We start from the raw sequence: 22,207 nt of genomic DNA, 5'->3' as shown, positions 1-22,207 counted from the left end.
CTTAAACGTTGAAATCAAATCCGTTTCCACCACTTGCGCTGGCAGCTCGTTCCACACTCTTACTACCTGAGTGAAGTTTCCCGATCTCACCTTCCCGTTGAGCATTTGGACAAAAATTGGCTGAAATCGCTTCTCACTTTTATGCAAGAGCTCTTGCATAAACAGAATTATCTGTCTTTATCCAGTATACAAACGACATGTACACATTTACCCATCCCCATTACCAGAGACATTAAATATTCCACCGTGTGTGTTGGGAAACGCACCACAAAGCCAACCCGAGCGTGTCCCCTCTGTTTAAAACCCTTTTATGAACACATTGAATTGAGTCCATTTAGCCGAACGACAGCAGGACGGCGAGTGTGTAAGGAGTGTGTTTACCGAGCGCTCTCTGTCACAAACCGAGAGGCCAAGTCCTGCTCCTATATATTATGGTCTATGGTCAGAGATCCCTCAAAGTAGCTGGTCAAGTTGGTAGACAAAAGACCGCGTTACAAAGGGTTAGGCCATTCGGCCCATCGAATCTGTCCTGTCGTTCCGTCATGATTGATTTCTCTCTTCAATTTCTCATCCTACTGTTCGATAGGGAGTCAAACATAACGTGTGACCTTATGTTCAAGATTTTAGCTTATCTCAGAGGACAAGCTCAGAAATAGTAAGGAAACCATATACAGAGCTGAGAAACGATGCTAATGCTAAGAACTGTAAGGCAAAGAAATAAAAGCTGGTGCTTCTTAGGTCTATTATTTTGATAATAAAAGACCATTCACAAGATACCAATTTATTAACTAATAGGCTACTAAACTCTTCCCGGGCTTCCAGCCGGGTGCAGCTATCGATTCAAACGATATTCCGATGACAACCTCTGCCATCTTCATCAAGGATGATGCAGGGACATATCTAGTCCAATGATGCCCAGGCATCATCATCTGGAGTCATTTCAACTCGCCTGCAGTGGCTGGCGTCTATCCACATACTTTTAACTTCTACCTGAACTGCTGAATTGGTAATCAACCGTACTTGGTCAGGAGCTTCCCGCCGAGCTTCCAGGGGTTCCTTATGCGGTTTCCTGACCAGGTCCCAGTCGCCATGGATCAAGCGATGTCCTCCTGCTAATGGACCACTTCAAGCAACAGAAACCTGTTGAGAATCAGACTGAACAGATTTGTCAGTTTTGCAATATTATCTACTAAACTATCTGACATAACATGTCTATCAGCCTCTCTGAGATCGAGAGCTTCCTAGAGGTCGTCCCGTCACCACTTCTAATTGCCTACATTTCGTTCTCATTGTTGGGGCTGTCCTGATGCTCCATTTCATCAAACGGGGGCCATGGTACGTCTTCCTTGTGAGAGCTGGTCAGCCGTTGTTTGATGATGCCCATTTATTCCATCAACTTGTCTTAATCTCTCTGGTGGTTGTGAGCAATGAAAAGCCAGTCAATATTCATCATTCAACATAATTATTGACAAACATTTCCAGTGAGATGTGGTTCTGGTTTCTACCCATCCTGCAAATGTGTCCACTGCTGATATAAATATCCTTGGCTCGTTGGTGAAGTGACGTCATCCACTTGCAGATGTAAAAATGCATCAGGTGGGCAGCAGAGCTTGGTTGAGGTAGCTTCCCCGGTGATCCAGGCCTGTTTTCTGTTTCATACATCTCTCGGCTGTCAGTTGGGCTTGCATCATGAACTATGGATTTCACCTCCATTGGAAAAATGTCAATTACCTTTTGCACTCGAGTGTGTCCTCGGGAGTGGATTAGCCGAGCGAGATAAGGAAGCAGTTCAGCTGGCGCTACCAGACTATGAGTATTAACCCAGTCAGCGTCAGAAAAGTTTCTGTTATTCCCACTCTCTGTCTGCTGCCAATCAGCCAATGCTTTATCCATGCTACTATCATTCCTGAAATAGCCTTCACTCTTATTTTCTTTAGCAGCCTCACCTTGTCAAAGGTTCTGAGAATCCAAGTGCACAATACCGACCACTTTTCCTGTCATGCTTTTTAAAGTCCTCAACGAAGTCAAACTGATTCGTCAGGCAAGGGTTTCTCTTCAGGGAACTCTGCAGACTCCGGCCTATTTTCTTATTTGGCTCCAAGTACCCCGAACCCTCATCCTTACTAATCGACTCCGACATCTTCCCAACCTCTGAGCTCAGCTACTCACTCCTTCCCTTCTTGAAGCATGGAGTGACATTTGCAATTTTAGACTTTCAGACATTTAATCCTAACTCCCTTTGCACATCACCATCAAATCTCAACTGATTCCTCAAATGACAGCCTCTACAACTCAATGTTATCGTCATTTTTGTTTTATTTGCACCCTTTATTTTCACTGCACATCAGTTGTTTCTCTATCTTTGTCTTTTCTTGTGTAGTTTTAATAAATTTGGTTGTGTTTTTTTCATACAGTATAAGCAGCAACAATAAATTGATTCTCCATGAAGTATGTGATTTGATAATAAATTTACCTAGAACTGCTAAGAAAGGATTGTTGGCTTGATTTATTGCTAAAAGCGTTTGAACGATGATCACGGTTTCAAAAGAACAGATGCAATCAGCCAAATTTGCTATCTGCCAATATAATGTCCCTAATTGTCCATTCCCTGCACATTCATCTACCTATTTAAGAGCCTCTTGATCCCGCCTGCCATATTTGCCTCCAGTATCACTCCTGGAAGGGCATTTCATTCACCCACCACAGTGTGTCAACAAAAAATTGCCCCGCACACCTCCTTTCAGCTTAAACCATCTCAGCTAAATGCTTGCCGCCCAGTCTGTGATATTTCAATCTTGGGACAACAAAACCAATTGTCTATTCTGTCTGTGACTCTGTAATCTTACAAACATTTGTTAAATCTTCCTTCAACCTCCACAGCTCCAGAGAATACAAGCTTGTCCAGTGTCTGCTTATAATCTGCGTTGTGTCTCAACAATTGCTACACCTGCCCATTCACCTCCTCACATACCAATAATCTAGGTTCTAAACAGTGCCCCCAGATGAGGTAACACTTCGCTTGTGAGTTTGACCAACTGTTCCCCGTCCCCTCTGCAGTGACCAGATCTGACCACTACAGGGAACTACTTTTCTTCTTTCCGGGTGATTCCGTGTTCACGAGGATAATTCCGGGAACAAAGAAGTTACACGTATGAGGAGCGTTTGGCATTTGGGCCTGTACTCCCTGGAGTTTAGGTGAATGCGGGGGGGGGGGGGGGGGGCGGTCATTGAAAACTACCGAGTGTTTGAAAAACTAAATAAGGTCGATGTTGAAAGAATTTTTCCTGTGTTGGGGGAACTACATGACAGAGCCTCAAAACTGAGGGTATTTTTTAGCCAGAGAATAATGGATCTGTGGAATGTGCTAGAGGTCAAGTCCGTGGGTAGATTTAAAGTGGAAGTTGACAGTTTCCTGTCTGCTCTGGACGTCAAAGCATATGGCGAAAAGATATGGAGTTGTTTGGGATCCGGAGTCAGCCATGCAGTGATAGTGGAACAGACTCGATGGGTTGAATGGCCTAATTCTTCTCCTACGTCATGTGAAGTCTTATGAAAAGCACCTCCTGTTGGCTGCCCATTGTAATTCCACTTCCATTCCCATTCCAACATGCCTGTCCATAGCCTTTCCTACCGCCACAATGAGATTACTCTCAGGTTGGAGGAGTAACATCATACCCTGGCTGCCTACCGACCTTACAGCATGGACACAGATTTCCCAACTTCCAAGAATTTCTCACCCCCCCCCCCCATTCTCCATGTTGGCTCCCCTCTCATCTCACCACATCTCCGGCAACTTTATCTGGTACCTCTCCTCCTTATCATTTTCCCATGGTCCACACTCCTCTTCCATCAGGTTCCTTCTTCAGCTGTTTATCTCTTCTCTCTATCACCTCCCAGTTTCCAACTTCACATCCTTTCCCCCAACCACTCACCTTTCCCCTCATCTATCACCTGCCCCCTTGAACTCCTTCCACTCCCACACCGCCCTTATTCTCCCTTCTGCCCCTTTCCTTTCTACTCTGCAAGAAGGGTCCCGACCTGAACCAGTAACTCATTATTCATCTCCAGAGATGCTGCCTGATCTGATGAGTTCCTCTAGCATTTTGTGTGTATTACACAGTTATATAAATAGGAAAGAGAAAATCCCTGCAGAGCACCACCTCCAGGCAGAATACTCTCTATCTGCAACCACACTCTACCTTCAATGGAGAAGACAATTCTGTATCTGCACTGTCCAGCTCAGATCCCTGCAGAACACCACATGTCACTGACCTCCAGGCAGAATACCCTCTATCTGCCACCACCCTCTACCTTCTATAGAGAAGACAATTCCGTATCCACACATCCCGTGCCTCCTGACTCTGAATGAGCTTACCATGAGGAACTGATGCCTTGTTAATATCCATATACACCACATCCACTGCTCTAACTTCATCAATACACTTTATCACACCCTCAAGGAATTCAATACGATGTTTACGAAGATGTTACTGACACCAGAAGCTCTTGGTTATAGGGAAAAATTGAATGGGTTAATTTCAGTTCAAAGGAGAGGTGATTTGATAGGTGTGTATAGTTTACGAGGGTATAGATAGGGTGGCTAAAATTTTCCAGTTAGCTTAGGCGAACCACATGCGAAGATGATCGGTTAAGGGCGAAAGGTGAAAATTTTAAGGGAACATCCTCACTGAGAGTGTGGTGGGTGTGTGGAACGAGCTGCCAGCAGAAGTTCAACATTGACGAGAGTTTTGGATGACTACATGTGTGGGAGAGTTCAGTACAGATCGGTGGGACCAGGCAGAATAATAGCTCGGCAAGGTCTAGACCGGCTAAATGGCCTGGTCTGTGCTGCAGTGTTTAAATAAACAATGCTAACGTGAAGGGAAACTGCTGGCAAGGTCTAGAAGTAGAGACATGGATTGGAGCAGTGACGACACCCAAGTTTCAGGAACTTCACTGATGATATTATAGTGTATATTGCTTGTTGTCATAGAGAATTGACTTTGCTGTTAGACCTGTGCATCAGCATTTTATTCAGCCAACAGGACCTAGTCTGTTACTTTGTTAAGTCTTTCTGTAACCACCAACATTCTCGGTTGCCGGTGTCAAATTGCTGTTAGTGACATGATCATCATTGTGAGGTAAGTCTAGTGGCTGTAGTGTGTCCGTCTTGTTGGATGCAATTGACCCAGATTTGTTCTTCAGCTGAGCATCCAATATCTGGTCCACGTGCCGTCTCCATACAGGGTCTCCAGCATCCACTGGTCCTCTCGGTAATCACCTGCTAGGACCTTTACTCCAATCTCGAAGTTCCGTGCCGATCTGCTGGAAACCGGCTCAACTGCTCTTCCTCCATAGATCCGGTTTCAGGATGTCTCGGCAAGATCTCAGACTCCTGTGCATGAACATCATTGCAGGTGTTTGATTTGTCGTCGCATGGACTGAGTTCCAATGCACCAAAAAGAAAAAAGCTGTTCATCTTGTGTTTCAGAGAAATGTCCTCCTTGTCCATAGTTTTGTTCGAATGCTTGAATGTCTGGATAAAACTTTCAACTAACCCATTCGTTTCTGTGTGGTGGTGAGCTGATTTGAAATATCTGATGCCATTTTCCTGCATGAATAGTCTAAACTCTTCTGACATCTCTTCTGGTCCATTGTCACACATAATTTGTTCACCATCAGCAACTTGTGGAGAAGTCAGTTGTCAGAGTGGAGGAAGAGCGGAGTGATTGAGTTCACTGGTATGACCTTCTGCCACTTTGAATGAGCATCCATAGCAGCCAGAAACACGGAATCCATGAAAAGCCCAGCAAAGTCAATATGCACATCTATCCACAATGAAGACGGCCATTCCCACAAGCGTAATGGAGCCTGTAGGGGTGCATTTTGAACTTCGTGGCATCCCAAACAGCTTTTGTCCAAGTCTTCAATCTATCTCCCATTCCTGGCCAACACACGTAACTCCAGACGAGACTCTTCATCTTCACTGTATCCAGTTGTCTTTCCTGCAGAGTTTCTAACACCCTGGTGCACAGTTTAGAGGGAACCACGAGGCACATCAGCTTTCTTTGACATACCAACAGTTGGTCTCATCTCTCTGAGAGCGCTGCAAACATAGGGCTGCCTATGAACTGGCCATCCTTGCATGGTGATTTCATAGACTTCCGACAATCCTTGTTTCTCTTTCTGTTACTGAATGTTTTACTGGAGTTGATACACCAATGAAGTCCCAAAACATCAACTGCACTCTTTTCCATAGATGCTGCCTGGCCTGATGAGTTCCTCCAGCATTTTGTGTGTGTCGCTTGGACTTCCAGCATCTGCAGATTCTCTCGTTTTCCTTTAAAAAGGGAGCATGCCTTATGAAAAGGGAGCTTTGCATATGAGAATAGGGTTGAGTGAACACGGCCTTTCCTCCTTGGAGCGACAGAGGATGAGAGGTGACCTGATGGAGGTGTACAAGATTGTTATGGGTGATGAACAGACCTGATGGACAATGGGGTACAGAGTTAATCATCCCCCCCCATGAGAAACACGAACTATTACTGTTGCTATGCTGACCATGAGAAAGAGAGATGGAAAAACAAGCAAGAACATCGGCGACAGGTAAGAGAGAGGGGGAAATTGCTGATTAACCGTATTGTGACTCCTTTTTGAATTATTTACTGTTTCGCTGCAAGGACAATAGTTTGCTCATAAACATTCCTCAGTGGACTGAAGGAGTGGCCTTATTTGGTGGACAGAGTCATTCAGGAGTGATGGATAGCTGAGTCCCCGTGCGTAGGGATAAAAGACAGGTCTGGAGAGACACCCTCCAGACCCGCCAGTGGACACTGATTGAGTGTTGGAACCCACAAGAAAGGTGGGGGCTTCGGAGACCGAACCAGGAGATCGGTCAGTAAAGCTCACAGTGTTACAGCAGGGCCGGTGGGGACTTGTGTGTGTGTCCACTCATGCCAGAGTGACGAGTCCACCACAGAAGAACGGTCTAGCAGAAAGACGGAGAGGTCATAACTGAATGACCACACCGATACGATGGATTAAGAAAGCAAAGGAAGGTTTGCCTGACTGTAGCTGTTACATCTCGCTCGCTCTCTCTCTGTCTCTCTCCAACGATTACAACAACCATAATTACATCAGCACTCATGAACTGAACTGAACTTTATACTTTTCTATGACAATTTATTTACCCCTAGACATCGATAGAGCTTGTTTATTATTATTATTATTATTCCTACACTTTTAGGTTTGTTACTGCTAACTTGTTTTATATGTATATTTGCATTATTGATATGGTCTTTGCTTATTTTTATTAATAAACACCTTTAGTTTGTTACCACCAGACTCCAACGAATTCTTCTTTCTCTGCTGGTTAGACACCCAGCTACGGGGTAGGTAACAAGATAATGAGAATCATTGATCGTGGGGTTAGTCAGAGGCTTTTTCCCCAGGGCTGAAATGGCTAGCACGAGAGGACATAGTTTTAAGCTGCTTGGAAGTAGGTACAGAGGAGATGTCAGGGGTAAATTTGTTTACCCAGATTGTGGTGAGTGCTTGGAATGGGTTGCCGGCGGCAGTGATGGAGACGGAAACAATAGGGTATTTTAAGAGACTCCTGGATGGGTATATGTAGCTTAGAAAAATAGAGCGCTATGGGTAAGCCTAGGTTGTTCTAAGGTAGGGACTTATTCGGCACAGCTTTGTGGGCCGAAGCGCTTGTATCGAGCTGTAGGTTTTCTGTGTTTCTATGTCGAGCAGACTATGCAAACCCACAGTCCGGTATCCTAGCAACAGTAAGGACTTGCAGCCGAAGCAGACAAACAGGTTTGGTAAAACAATGCCGAGCACTGTTTGGGGTTGGGCAGAACACTCCGGGAGGGTGAGGCACAGAATCACAACTTTAAACGGAGCCCGTCTGAGGGGCGGAACAGCAGATTCCCTTGAGAAAGCCTCCGGACAGGGCGGCACTGTGTTGTCTCTCCCAGTCCATCAGTAATAACCCCACCAGCTGAACATACAGGTAACTTCAAACATTAAAATGAGGTTAATGAGGAGAAAGATCCCAATAAAGACACTTGGGGGACCTGGATAATGAAGTCGTGGGCCATCTCAAAGTTGGGATAGTGAAGGGATACGGTGTATCCACGAGGAGGCTGACAAACCTAGAGGGATATTCTCCCCGCTGCCCACATCATCACATCCTTACAATGAAGCCGGTCGGGTGTTTAAGAATGCGTATGGAGTGTTGTTGAGCTCTCTAAAAGTCTAGTTAGACGACACTGAGAATATTGTGTCATTACTGGTCTCCTCCTGATAGGTTTTAGAGAGGGAGAGTAGGAAATTTACCCAGGGCATTGTTTTGTTTTAGCCAGTATGCGGGAGTACGGCTGAATCACGGCAAACTGGAACTTGAACCTGAAGCGGTCGGGGAAAGGCTGCTGGAATGTAAACATCCCTCACCGTAGACGGGCCAGTTCTACATTAACCCTCCATCTCCCTCGGCAGATTCCAACACTTCTGAATGTGAAGACGTTGGAGGATTCCCTCAAAGCAGCTGCACAAGTTGATAGAGCGAAAGGCCGTGATAGAAAGGATCACAATGGGAACATTAGGCCCATCGAGTCTGCCTGCCATCCCACCATGACTGATTTCTTCTTCTGTGCACATTCTGTTTGATTTCTGATCCTCAGGGTTCTTCCGGGGCCATGTCCGTATAGTGACGCAGTGGGCAGAAGCTTCTGGAATGATGAGCTCGATTGTTGTTATCTGTGAGACTGGCCACACTGAGGGGGGAGGACTGATCATCAGCAGACATCCTACTATCATGATGTAGGAACCACGAGCCATATTTAAATGACAAAAACACAAATTTTATACAAACAAATAAAAATCACCGAATCACACCGAATGGTGGTCACTGATTCCTACCCGCTTTACCCTGGGCAAAGCAGTGTGAGGGAGAGAAATGTGGGACACCCCGTTAAAGAGTCGCTTCTGACCGTGAACATAGAATTATAGAACCAAAAACAGGCCACTCATCCCACCTATCAGACGCCAAACTACCGTGCAGCCTCGAGCCATTGACCGGATGCGTCGCTCCCCAAATCCCAGCCCTCATTACCTGTGCAGATCACTCTGAAATGTGGAAACCGAAGCCGCATCCACCACTTGCGCTGGCAGCCCGTTCCACACTCTCACCCCCTGAGTGAATGTTCCCACCTCACCTTCCCCTTCGGCACTGCAATGGAAAAACGTCTGAAGTAGCCTCTCACATTTTTGCAAGAGCGACCAGCCCCATTTATTGGGCACCAGGATACACCATCTTTAATTATCCACAAAGTTTATTGAAGACTGCACCTAAGTTAGACCATGATGCACTCCACAATGTAGTTACAATCCTTTTACAAAATAAACATAATTATCTATCTGTTTCCGGTATACAAACAACATATACACATTTACACATCCCCATTACCAGAGACATTGAATATTCCACTGTATATGTTCGGAAAGGCACCACAAAGCCAACCCGGGCGTATCAACCCGGTTTAAAGCATTTTATTAAATATAATGGGGAAGACATTGAAGTGCGTACAGTCAGCTGAATGACAACAGAATGACAAGACAATGTTTGTGTGTGTAAGGAGTGTGTTGATCGAGCGCTGCCTGTCACAAGCCGAATGGCCGAATCCTGCTCCTGCACCTTATGGTCTCCCATCGTCGTGGAGCCTCAAATGCGGCTGCATGTGTTGATAGACCGAAGGGCCATGAGATAAAGGAGCAAAATTAGAACATTCGGCCCTTCCAGTCTGCCTGCCATCCCATCATGACTGATTTATTCTCCTGTGGAAACTCTGTTTAATTTCTGATCCTTACAGTTCTTCCAGGAGTGAAAAATAACCTTAATTTCAAAATATCAGTTTATTTTACAGTACAAACCAACATACAAATTCTCAGCAAACTAAACAAAGAGCTGAGAATGATGGCAAGAAGTGTGAGGCAAAAAGTCAGCATTCTGAAAAATCTATCACTTCCCTAATAAGATACAGGAACTCACTTCGATGATGATGAATTAATTAACAGGCTAATAAATTCTTCTGCTTCCAGCTGGGTACAGGTGTCAACATTAACCGATGTTTCCATTACAAACTCTGCCATCTTCATCGGGGATGATGCCTGGGCATGTCTAGTCCAGTGGTATATATATTACCGTCAGCCGCCCCGATTAGACATGCCCAGGCATCATCCCTGATGAAGATGCAGAGATTGGTATTGACATGTTGATTAAAATAGACAGCTGTACCCAGTTGGAAGCCCGAGAAGAGTTTAAAGGTCATCTTCGCCAGGAAAGCACGAGATCCTTTATTTTTAATTAATACGCTGCATAATTTTCGTAAATGCAGCTCCTTTTTGCAGCTCATCATGTAATGTTCTCATCCTTAAGCAATGAAAAGTGAGAAAGGTGTTATATTGGTATGGACTGGCCACTGCATATGATCCCCTTCTGCAACTGGATCCCCACCAGGAGACCCCAGTCTGTGTGGATCAGAAATAACATCTCCTCCTTGCTGACAATCAACACTGGCACACCTCAACGATGCGTGCTCAGCCCACTGCTCTACTCTCTCTACACCACGTCTGTGTGTCTCCGCTCATCTATAAACTTGCTGACGACACAACTATTGTTGCTGGAATTTCAGATGGTGACGAGGAGGAGTACAGGAGTGAGATAGATCAGCAAGTTGAGTGGTGTCACATCAACTTCATTAAGACAAAGGAATTGATTGTGGAATCAGGAAGGGGGAAGTCGAGGGAACACACACCAGTCCTCATCGTGGGATCAGAAGTGAAAAGGGTGAGCAGTTTCCATTTCCTGCCTGTCAACATCTCTGAGGAACTATCCTGGGCCCAACATATTGATGCAGTTACAATGAAGGCACAACATCGGCTATATTTCATTCGGAGATTGAGGGGAATCGGTCTGTCACTAAAGACACTTGCAAATTTCTACAGATGTACTGTGGAGAGCATTCTAACTGGTTGCATCACTGCCTGGTGTGGAGAGGCCACTGCACAGGATCGGAAAATGCTGCAGAAAGTTGTAAACTCAGCCAGCTCCGTCATGGGCACTGGACTCCCACAAAAAGGTGGCATCACCCAGGGTATACCTTCTTCCCATTGCTCCCGGGAGACACGCTCACCAGTGCAGGAACAGCTTCTTTCCCACTATCAGATTTCTGAATGGACAATGAAGTCAAGAACACCCCCTCAGTATTTTCCTTAACCTTTTGCACTACATTTTAAATATAATTTTACACATACTAATTGTAACCTGTAGTTTTTATTACTATGTGTTGCAATGTACTGCAGACACAAAGGAACAACTTTCATGACATTTGCCAGTGACATTAAACCTGATTCTGATACACAAACACACACAGCTGGGCTCAGACATACAACACTCCCACATTCCTCCCTTTGTGACACCCTGCTTGCTCCGTGGCCGTATGAAGCTCAAACTGTTGCAACACCTGCCCTTTAAATTCATGGCTGAGGCTGTGTTGTGTCTGTTCACTGTTTGAGTTCGATATTAAATGAAGAGCATTGAATGGGAAGGAAGGTTTGAATACAAGAATAAAGATCTCCTCTGAAGGTATATGGGGTCCTGGTGAGAGCGTACATGGAACACTGTGCACAGGTCTGGTCTCCCTCCCGGAGTCAGCCTGTGGGATGAAGGAATGAAGAGATTTCCCAGATTGATTTAGGAGGTGAGGTAGTGTCCTCGGAGAGATTATACTGACCAGACCTGTCTCAAAATTAGAGAAATAAAAGGTCGACTGACTGTGGTGAGGAATGGGGGTCACAAAATCCGAGTTCACCTCAGCACGACTGAGATGAGGAGAAATTTCCTCACCCAGAGGGCAGTGAATCTTTGGAATTTTCTCCACAAGGTTTCTAAATTTGAAGGACAAGTTTTGGGGCTCTGCGATACTGGGAACGTTGCGCGAAAGTGGCGATGAGGTCAAAGATCAGGCATGTTCTGAGTGAAAGGCAGAACAGACACAAAGAGCCGAATGGCCTGCTCCTGTATATTATTTTCTAAAGTCCGAGTTTACCTTTGCGCCTGGTTCTCCCTTGACCTTCAGCCTGACCTTTTGCACAGGGGAGCGCTCACAGCACCGGAGTTCCAACGGCAGCCGCTGCGGGCCAGCTCCCGTATCCCAGCAGCAGGAGACAGGTCTGGGAGGAAACTCCGGACAATAGGCCCCGATCCACGGCGGGGAAAGACCGGGAACCCCCTGTGTGGCTGAAACATCTCACGGAATCTCTGCCTGAATCTTCACCTCCGCCATCGGAAGGATTCAAAACTCCGGCCGCTGTTGCAGCCTTTACCCGGGGAGCTGCTCCCAATCTCGGGTTTCTCACCGGGTCCGCTCGTTCCCGATTCCAAACTTCGGTCCGCCCAGCGTCCCGCCCACTGACACTCCTCAGCCAATGGAGGCAAGAGTCTCTCAGTGGTGTTCTCTGATTGGCTGTGATTGTATCCGAGGGCGGGCTACTGCCGGGAGCCGGAGATGTCAGTCACTGTTTGTTCTCAGAATCAAAGCAAGTTCCCCGAGGCTCAAAGTTCAAAGTGTTTTTTATTATTTTTTTAATTTTTATTAAGCACAATCAAAAACAGAAACACTAAGCATATGCGAACAAAGCCAGGGAATCACACAAAAGCAGCAACAAATATATAACTATTAACTTTAAATATACAAATAAACAAGGAAATCCACTCTAAATACTGTTGGACAGAAGGAACTGTATCTAAGAGGAGTCACAAAACAGGAACATTTACAGAGATAACACAAAACGTTGACAGATTTGTACAGTCTTTACAGCTTTCTGGTTATGGGAAGTTTTCAGAGGATAAACGTATAGTTTGAAGTCTGATGTAAAAAATATAAATGAAGGTTTCTTATTGCTGTGATTGCATTTATGGATATAAAATTAACTGTAAATTAACAAAAGATTTATGATAAAGAAATGATCCCTGTGAGATTTGGTGTTATTAGTAAACCCAAATAAGACATTTTCAAAACAAAAAGTAAAATCCACATTAATATATTGATCTACAAATTGACAAACAACAACCCAAAATGTTTTAACATATTCACAATCCCAAAACAGATGAAATAAATCCTCTGGATATAAACCACAAAAAGAACAGTTAGTTTCAATATCAGAATTAACCTTTGTCAAATAAACATTGGTTGGATAATATCTAAGTATAATTTTAAATAAGCCTCCACATCAGATTCCCCAAGCGACTATTCCAAAAACTAACAGAGTACGTATAAGTCGCCACATACAACTCCTACAAACATACAGAGCAAAGCTACAGAATGGTAACTATATCTGGATCACTGAAAGATCAACCAGAGTGCAGAAGACAACAAACTTCGCCAATGCAAATAAACAACGAGAACATGAAATAACCGCAGCAGCTGCCGATAGATGTCCGGTGCACTCAGCGCTCCCTGTTCAATCTGACAGGCCAAGAAACAGTGAGGCGCAAAGGTAAACTCGTGTTTCAGAAGATAAGAAATAGAGAAGGCGTGGCGATTCGGCCCCTTGCACCTCTTTGCCCTTCACTCAGAACATGCTTGACTTTTGACCTCAGCACCACTTTCCTGCAAATTCCCATCACCGCTGAGCCCCAGGATATGTCTATTCAATTTAGAAACCTTGTGGAGATAATTGCAATGATTCACTGCACTCTGGGTGAGGAAATTTCTCCTCATCTCAGTCCTGCTGAGTTGTCCTCGGATTTTGAGTCCGTGACCGCTGGTTCCACACATTATGGGAAACATCATTCCAGCCCTTCCGCTGTAAATATCCTGTGAGATTGTATTTCTCTAATTCTGAGACAGGAATGTGATCTGTCTCAGTCAAACCACCTCTTATTTCACTCATTTTGAGACAGTCCCAGTACGATGAATTGTTGTGGGAGCATCTCTATGGTCAGCAAGTGAGTGCAGTTATCCTGTGTTGTTCCACAGCCTGATGGCTGAGGGGTAGTAACTGTTCCTGACCCTGGTGCGGTGAGTCCTGAGGCTCTTGTACCTTCAACCTGATTACAGCAGTGAGAAAAGAGCCTGCCTGTGTGTTGAGCCTGATCACAGCTGCCTGTATCACCATCCCCTCTGGCCTGACCTATCCGGGACCAAAGGGATTGTGGAGAATAAATGTGGTACTCTGTCGAGTATCACTGTGATCCGTCCCCTCTGGCCTGCCCTATCCGGGACCAAAGGGATTGTAGAGAGTAAATGTGGTACACTGTTGAGTATCACTGTGATCCGTCCCCTCTGGCCTGCCCTATCCAGGACCAAAGGGATTGTGGAGAGTAAATGTGGTAGTCAGTCGAGTATCGCAGTGATCCGTCCCCTCTGGCCTGTCCTATCCGGGACCAAAGGGATTGTGGAGATTAAGTGTGGTACTCTGTCGAGTATCACTGTGATCCGTCCCCTCTGCGCTGCCCTATCCGGGACCAAAGGGATTGTGGAGAGTAAATGTGGTACTCGGTCGAGTATTACTGTGATCCGTCCCCTCTGCCCTGCCCTATCCGGGACCAAAGGGATTGTGGAGAGTAAATGTGGTACTCTTTCGAGTATCACTCTCATCCGTCCCCTCTGGCCTGCCGTACACGGGACCAAAGGGACTGTGGAGAGTAAATGTGGTACTCTGTCGAGTCTCACTGTGATCCGTCCCCTCTGGCCTGCCCTATCTGGGACCAAAGGGATTGTGGAGAGTAAATGTGGTACTCTGTCGAGTATGACTGTGATCCGTCCCCTCTGGCCTGCCCTATCCAGGACCAAAGGGATTGTGGAGAGTAAATGTGGAACTCTGACGATTATTACTGTGATCCGTCGCCTCTGGCCTGCCCTATCCGGGACCAAAGGGATTGTGGAGAGTAAATGTGGTACTCTGTCGAGTCTCACTGTGATCCGTCCCCTCTGGCCTGCCCTATCCGGGACCAAAGGAATTGTGGAGAGTAAATGTGGTACTATGTCGAGTCTCACTGTGATCCGTCCCCTCTGGCCTGCCCTATCCGGGACCAAAGGGATTGTGGAGAGTAAATGTGGTACTCTGTCGAGTATGACTGTGATCCGTCCCCTCTGGCCTGCCCTATCCGGGACCAAAGGGATTGTGGAGAGTAAATGTGGTACTCTGTCAATTATTACTGTGATCTGTCGCGTCTGGCCTGCCCTATCCAGGACCAAAGGGATTGTGGAGAGTTAATGTGGTACTCTGTCCAGTATGACTGTGATCCGTCCCCTCTGGCCTGCCCTATCCGGGACCAAAGGGATTGTGGAGAGTAAATGTGGTACTCTGTCGACTATCGCTGTGATCCGTCCCCTCTGGCCTGCCCTATCCGGGACCAAAGGGATTGTGGAGAGTAAATGTGGTAATCTGTCGAGTATTAATGTGGTCCAGGCTCTCTCCCTGCCCCTTATTATTCTTGTCTGTGATTGCAGTGCGACAATCTCTGGCCCAATGTCCCCTCTTTCTACAAACCCCGTTTCTGTCCTTAGCCAAGTGTCCCCTTCATCTGCACCGTCCGCACGATCCTGCACCCGTTCTGGGTTCTTCGTCGGGTCCCGAACTCCATCTCCTCACTACCGGTTCTCTGTGCACACTCTCGTTTTTCCCCAGTCCCTTTAAAGAGTCAATTGCACTCCCTATTCATCAGAATTTATGTCACCCGAGGCCAGGTCTGACACAGCGAATTGAGATTAGTTAACTTAAAGGAGTGGGCAGGCTTGTGTCTGAGACAGTTTAGAAAAGTCTGCACTGCCAGCTGGACATACTGATCTGTCCAGGGGTTTGCCGGCATTGGACTCTCACGTATCCTTAAAATGAGCTATAAATTACGCAAGGGATTCTCATTTTTTCTGTAGTTATCGGGTAAATTCAACAAAATCCACGTGCAGTCGGGCTGTCATTCAAATGGGTTCCCTTACCTCAGTGACCCACCGTGCCATGGCTTGTATTACATCAGCCCCTCTGGTGGCTCCCGGTCACCTTCGGGCGTCTGCCTGGGAAAGGGGAACCCACTCCCTGTCCCTGTCCGAGAGGTTCCATATATAACCCTGAGGAGTGGCACAAGTCCCCGGGCAGGGTCTGGAAAGGGGAACCCACCCCCTGTCCCTGTCCGAGAGGTTCCATTTCTAAACCTGAGGAGTGCAGGCAAGTCCCCGGGCAGGGTCTGGAAAGGGGAACCCACTCCCTGTCCCTGCCCGAGAAGTTCCATATATAAACCTGAGGAGTGGCACAAGTCAACGGGCAGGGTCTGGAAAGGGGAACCCACTCCATGTCCCTGCCCGAGAGGTTGCATATATAACCCTGAGGAGTGGCACTTCCCCAGGCAGGGTCTGGAAAGGGGAACCCACTACCTGTCCCTGTCCGAGAGGTTCCAGATATAACCCTGAGGAGTGGCACTTCCCCGGGCAGGGTCTGGAAAGGGGAACCCACTCCCTGTCCCTGCCCGAGAGGTTGCATATATAACCCTGAGGAGTGGAACTTCCCCAGGCAGGGTCTGGAAAGGGGAACCCACTCCCTGTCCCTGTCCGAGAGGTTCCAGATATAACCCTGAGGAGTGGCACTTCCCCGGGCAGGGTCTGGAAAGGGGAACCCACTCCCTGTCCCTGTCCGAGAAGTTCCATATATAAACCTGAGGAGTGGCACAAGTCACCGGGCAGGGTCTGGAAACGGGAACCCACTCCCTGTCCCTGCCCGAGAGGTTCCATATATAACCCTGAGGAGTGGCACTTCCCAGGGCAGGGTCTGGAAAGGGGAACCCACTCCCTGTCCCTGTCCGAGACGTTCCAGTTATAACCCTGAGGAGTGGCACAAGTACCCGGGCAGGGTCTGGAAAGGGGATCCCACTCCCTGTCCCTGTCCGAGAGGTTCTATATATAACCCTGAGGAGTGGCACAAGACCCCGGGCAGGGTCTGGAAAGGGGAACCCACTCCCTGTCCCTGTCCAAGATGTTCTATATATAACCCTGAGGAGTGGCACAAGTCCCCGGGCAGGGTCTGGAAAGGGGAACCCACTCCCTGTCCCTGTCCGAGAGGTTCCATATATAACCCTGAGGAGTGGCACAAGTCCCCGGGCAGGGTCTGGAAAGGGGATCCCACTCCCTGTCCCTGTCCGAGAGGTTCTATATATAACCCTGAGGAGTGGCACAAGTACCCGGGCAGGGTCTGGAAAGGGGATCCCACTCCCTGTCCCGGTCCGAGAGGTTCTATATATAACCCTGAGGTGTGGTACAAGTCCCCGGGCAGTGTCTGGAAAGGGGATCCCACTCCCTGTCCCTGTCCGAGAAGTTCCATATATAACCCTGAGGAGTGGCACAAGTCCCCGGGCAGGGTCTGGAAAGGGGAACCCACTCCCTGTCCCTGTCCGAGAAGTTCCATATATAACCCTGAGGAGTGGCACAAGTCACCGGGCAGGATCTGGAAAGGGGAACCCACTCCCTGTCCCTGCCCGAGAGGTTGCATATATAACCCTGAGGAGTGGCACTTCCCCAGGCAGGGTCTGGAAAGGGGAACCCACTCCCTGTCCCTGTCTGAGAGATTCCATATATAACCCTGAGGAGTGGCACAAGTCCCCGGGCAGGGTCTGGAAAGGGGAACCCACTCCCTGTCCCTGTCCGAGAGGTTCTATATATAACCCTGAGGAGTGGCACAAGTCCCCGGGCAGGGTCTGGAAAGGGGAACCCACTCCCTGTCCCTGTGCGAGAGGTTCTATATATAACCCTGAGGAGTGGCACTTCCCCGGGCAGGGTCTGGAAAGGGGAACCCACTTCCTGTCCCTGTCCAAGAGGTTCCATATATAACCCTGAGGAGTGGCACAAGTCCCCGGACAGAGTCTGGAAAGGGGAACCCACTCCCTGTCCCTGCCCGAGAGGTTCCATATATAACCCTGAGGAGTGGCACAAGTCCCTGGGCAGGGTCTGGAAAGGGGAACCCACTCCCTGTCCCTGTCCGAGAGGTTCCATATATAACCCTGAGGAGTGGCACAAGTCCACGGGCAGGGTCTGGAAAGGGGAAGCCACTCCCTTTTTCAATGAATTCAGGTAAAGCCCCTGGTCCGGACGGTTATACTGCTGAATTTTAAATCCTTTTCTTTTATACTCGCTCCTTGGCTTTGTAAAATTTTTAAAGATGCGTTAACTGTAGGTAAATAACCACAATCTTTTTATGACGCCTCTATTTCTCCAGTTCATAAAAAAAGATAAAGACCCCACTGAATGTGCATCCTATCGGCCAATATCCTTGCTGAATACGGATTCTAAGATTTTTACCAAAATTTTGGCCACTAGATTAGAAAATGTATTACCGCAAATTATCTCTGAAGATCAGACCGGATTTATTAAAACCTGTTATTCATCTTTTAACATTAGAAAATTAATTAATATAATTTATACTTCTTCATCTAAAATACCAGAATGTCATTTCCTTAGATGCTGAAAAAGCGTTCAATAGATTTGAATGACTATATTTATTTAATACGTTGCAGAATTTTAATTTTAGCTTAAAATTTATATCACGGTTAAATTAATGTATTATAAACCTTTGGCTTCGGTTCATACCAATAATCAAAGATCTCCTTTTTTTCAGTTATCCCGTGGTACGAGGCAAGGCTGTCCTTTAAGTCCTCTATTATTTGGCATTGCTTTGGCACCTTTAGCCGTTGCCATTCGTGAATCACCTAATATTTTTGGTATTACTCGTGGGTAAGGGACATAAGTTATCATTATATGCTGATGATTTGTTACTATACATATCTGACCCTGAGAGATCTATTCCTGCTATTTCATCCTTGCTTGCTCAGTTTAGTAGCTTTTCTGGCTACAAACTGAATTTTAATAAGAGTGAATTATTTCCATTAAATATGCAAGTTCAAATTTATAAACACTTACCATTTAAAGTTGTCACAGATCATTTTACTTATTTGGGTATTAAAATTACCAAGAAACATCAGGGTTTATTTAAATTTAATTTTTTACCTTTAATTGAACAAATCAAGCAACTTGTTAACAGGTGGTCCCCATTATCTCTGTCATTGGTTGGTCGAATTAATACTATCAAGATGATAGTATTACCCACATTTTTATATTTATTCCAAACATTACCAATTTTTATTCCTAAATCTTTTTTTGATATTATTGACTCCAAAATATCCTCGTATGTGTGGCAGAATAAAAATCCTAGATTAAGTAAAAAATATTTACAGAAGCCTAAGAAGGAAGGTGGATTTGCTTTGCCAAACCTGAGATTTTACAGTTGGGCAGTTAATATTCAATATTTAATATTTTGGACACAAGAATCGGTCATAGTACCTTGCCCACAATGGGTAAATTTGGAGTGTAAATCTGTACAAGACTTCTCATTGTTTTCTATTTTAGGATCTTCGCTTCCTTTTGCTTTATCTAAACCGAATAAACAAATACCTAATCCTATAGTTAAACATACATTAAGAATATGGTTTCAATTTCGTAACTTCTTTGGCTTGAATAATTGATACTTGCAAGTTAGAAATTTCTTGAATGTTAGTATTTTCTGAAATTATGTCCAATGGACATTACGGAAAAAATTCTATCTCTGAATCCTTGCCAGAAGGGTTAAGTAGCCATCATTTATCATATGATCATGAAAATACAGCTAGGTGTATCAGAAATAATTAAGAAGGAATGAGAAAAAGAACTTCACTGTCTTATACCCACAGAGCAGTGGGAGAAAATTTTACAATTAGTCAATTCTTCTTCTATTTGTGCTAAACATGCCTAATACAATTTAAGGTTGTTCATAGGGCTCACATGTCCAACGATAAACTCGCTCGATTTTATTCTTATGTTAATCCAACCAGTGACAGATGTCATTCTGAAGTCGCTTCATTGACCCACATGTTCTGGTCTTGCCCCTGTTTGGAAAATTATTGGAAAGATGTTTTTGGTATTACTTCAACAGTTCTGAAAATCCAATTGCAACCGCATCCTATTACTGCAATTTTCGGTTTACCAATGGTGGATAATAGTCGTTTATCCCCCCGCAGCCCGGCGGATGATTGCATTTGTTACATTAATGGCGAGAAGATCTATCCTATTGAATTGGAAAGAAATTAATCCTCCAAATATATTTCAGTGGTTTTCTCAAACTATTTCTTGTTCGAGTTTAGAAAAAATTACAAGTGTTGTCTTTGACCCTTCAGTTAATTATGAAGAAACTTGCAGACCATTTATTCAACATTTTCATATAAGCTAAACTGACTTTTCCTAAACCTTACTTTTATTATCCTTAATTATTTGGATGGAGGTGCAGAGTTATTGACGCTACTGTCTATAATTGATATAATGCAATGGCCCATGTCAGTCAGGATTTTTTCATTTTTTGGGGGGGGAGGGTTTCTTATTTTCTCCATTTTTTGTAACCACTATGAGTTTGGGAGGTTATTATCATCTATTTGTATTTATACCTCAACCTATTAATTATGTACTCGCAAGCTCTTTATATTCATGTTTCATTTATGTTTGTTTAAAATCAATAAAAGATTTAAAATGAAAGGACTATTCTGAGGAAAGGGTGGAATAGGCGCAACGGGCCGAGTGGCCAGGCATGCTCCTGTTACTTATTTTCTAAAGCACGAGTTTACCTTTGCGCCTTGTTCTCCCTTGGTTTTCAGCCGTTCGGATTGCACAGGGGAGCGGTGAGAGCTCCGGAGATCCACCGGCAGCCGCTGCGGGGCAGCTCCCGTCTCGCAGCAGGAAGGGACGGGTCTGGGAGACAACTCCAGACAACAGGCCCCGATCCTCGGCGGGGAAAGGCCGGGCGCCCTCCGTGTAGCTGAAACATTTCACGGAATCTCCGCCGGTCTCTTCAGCTCTGCCTTCGAAAGGATTCACGACCCGCCGGTGGTGCAGCCGAAACCCGAGGCGCAGCTCCCGGTCTCCGGCCTGACTCGGACCCGGTTCCAAACCCCGGCCCGGCCGGGCGCTCAGCATCCCGCCCACTGACACCCCTCAGCCAATGGGAGCACCCTTCTCCCAGCGCTGGTCGCTGATTGGCTGTGAGTGTGTGAGGACGGGCTGCTGTTGGGAGCTGGAGATGTCAGTCACAGTTTGTTCTCAGAATTAAAGGAAAATCGCCAAAACTCAAATTTCAAAGATAAGTCACCACATACAACCCCGAGAAGCATTTTCCTGCGGACATACTTAGAAAAGATATAGAATAGCAACCATAACAGAAGCAGGCAGTGAAAGATCAGCCAGAGTGCTGAAGGTAACAAACTGTGCAAATGCAAATATGGAGAAACAGGATAAATAACAAGAACATGAAATAACCGCAGCGGCTGCTGATGGATCTCCGGAGCTCTCACCGCTCCCCTGTGCAATCCGACAGGATATAGGCCAAGGGAGAACAAGGCGCAAAGGTCAACTCGTGATTTAGAAAATAAGAAACAGGAGCAGGCGTTGTCATTCGGCCCGTTGCGCTGTTCTGCCCCTCACTCAGAACATGGCTGATCTTTGACCTCAGCGCCACTTTCCTGCAACGTTCCGAACATCGCCGAGCCCCTAAATATGTCCGTTTAATTTAGAAAACCTCAGGAGGAAACTCCAAATATTCACTGCACTGTGGGTGGGGAAATTTCTCCTCATCTCAGTCCTGCTGAGGTGATCTCGGATTTTGAGTCTGTGATCCCTGGTTCCACTGCCCAGCCAGGAGAAACATCATTCCTGCCCCTACCCTGTAAATACCCTGTGAGACTGTGTCTGTCTCAATCAGGAAGCTTCACCATGTGAACCTTGTGTTAATGAAATTGGTGACAGTTCTTTCAGACCAGCAGCTTTGACCACAAGAACACCAGGCAGTGGTCAGCACAGAATGTCCTGCAGTTACTGCAGGAGAAGGACTGGATGGACACAGTGGAGTGGTTCCCTGATCAGACAGTCCAGACCATCTGGCAGAATGCCTCATCACCAGATCTCATCAACAGGCAGCAAGACCTCACCTGTCTGGCGGCGAGACGGTCCCTCCCAGTCTGATCCTTGCTGCATGCCCGGAGATCACTCCCACAGCGCGCTGCCCCGAGATTACTGCAGTGGAGACGAGAGGGCCCCTCCCAGTCTGATCCTTGCTGCATGCCCGGAGATCACTC

At 46.1% G+C, this 22,207-nt stretch overlaps 1 long non-coding RNA gene across 1 annotated transcript; it reads right to left on the bottom strand.

Moving 5' to 3' along the window:
• Positions 1-19,670: 19,670 nt before the first annotated feature.
• Positions 19,671-21,049, bottom strand: LOC140723756 (uncharacterized). Its single transcript, XR_012097961.1, has 2 exons — positions 20,705-21,049; positions 19,671-19,975 (listed from the first exon to the last, which is right to left on the bottom strand). It is a non-coding gene; the product is annotated as an uncharacterized lncRNA (long non-coding RNA).
• Between the last annotated feature and the right edge of the window lie 1,158 nt (positions 21,050-22,207).

Source organism: Hemitrygon akajei, unplaced genomic scaffold, assembly GCF_048418815.1.
Source record: "Hemitrygon akajei unplaced genomic scaffold, sHemAka1.3 Scf000133, whole genome shotgun sequence".
In the NCBI taxonomy this organism is placed as follows: Eukaryota; Metazoa; Chordata; class Chondrichthyes; order Myliobatiformes; family Dasyatidae; genus Hemitrygon; species Hemitrygon akajei.
This window is presented reverse-complemented; position numbering and strand designations above follow the sequence as displayed.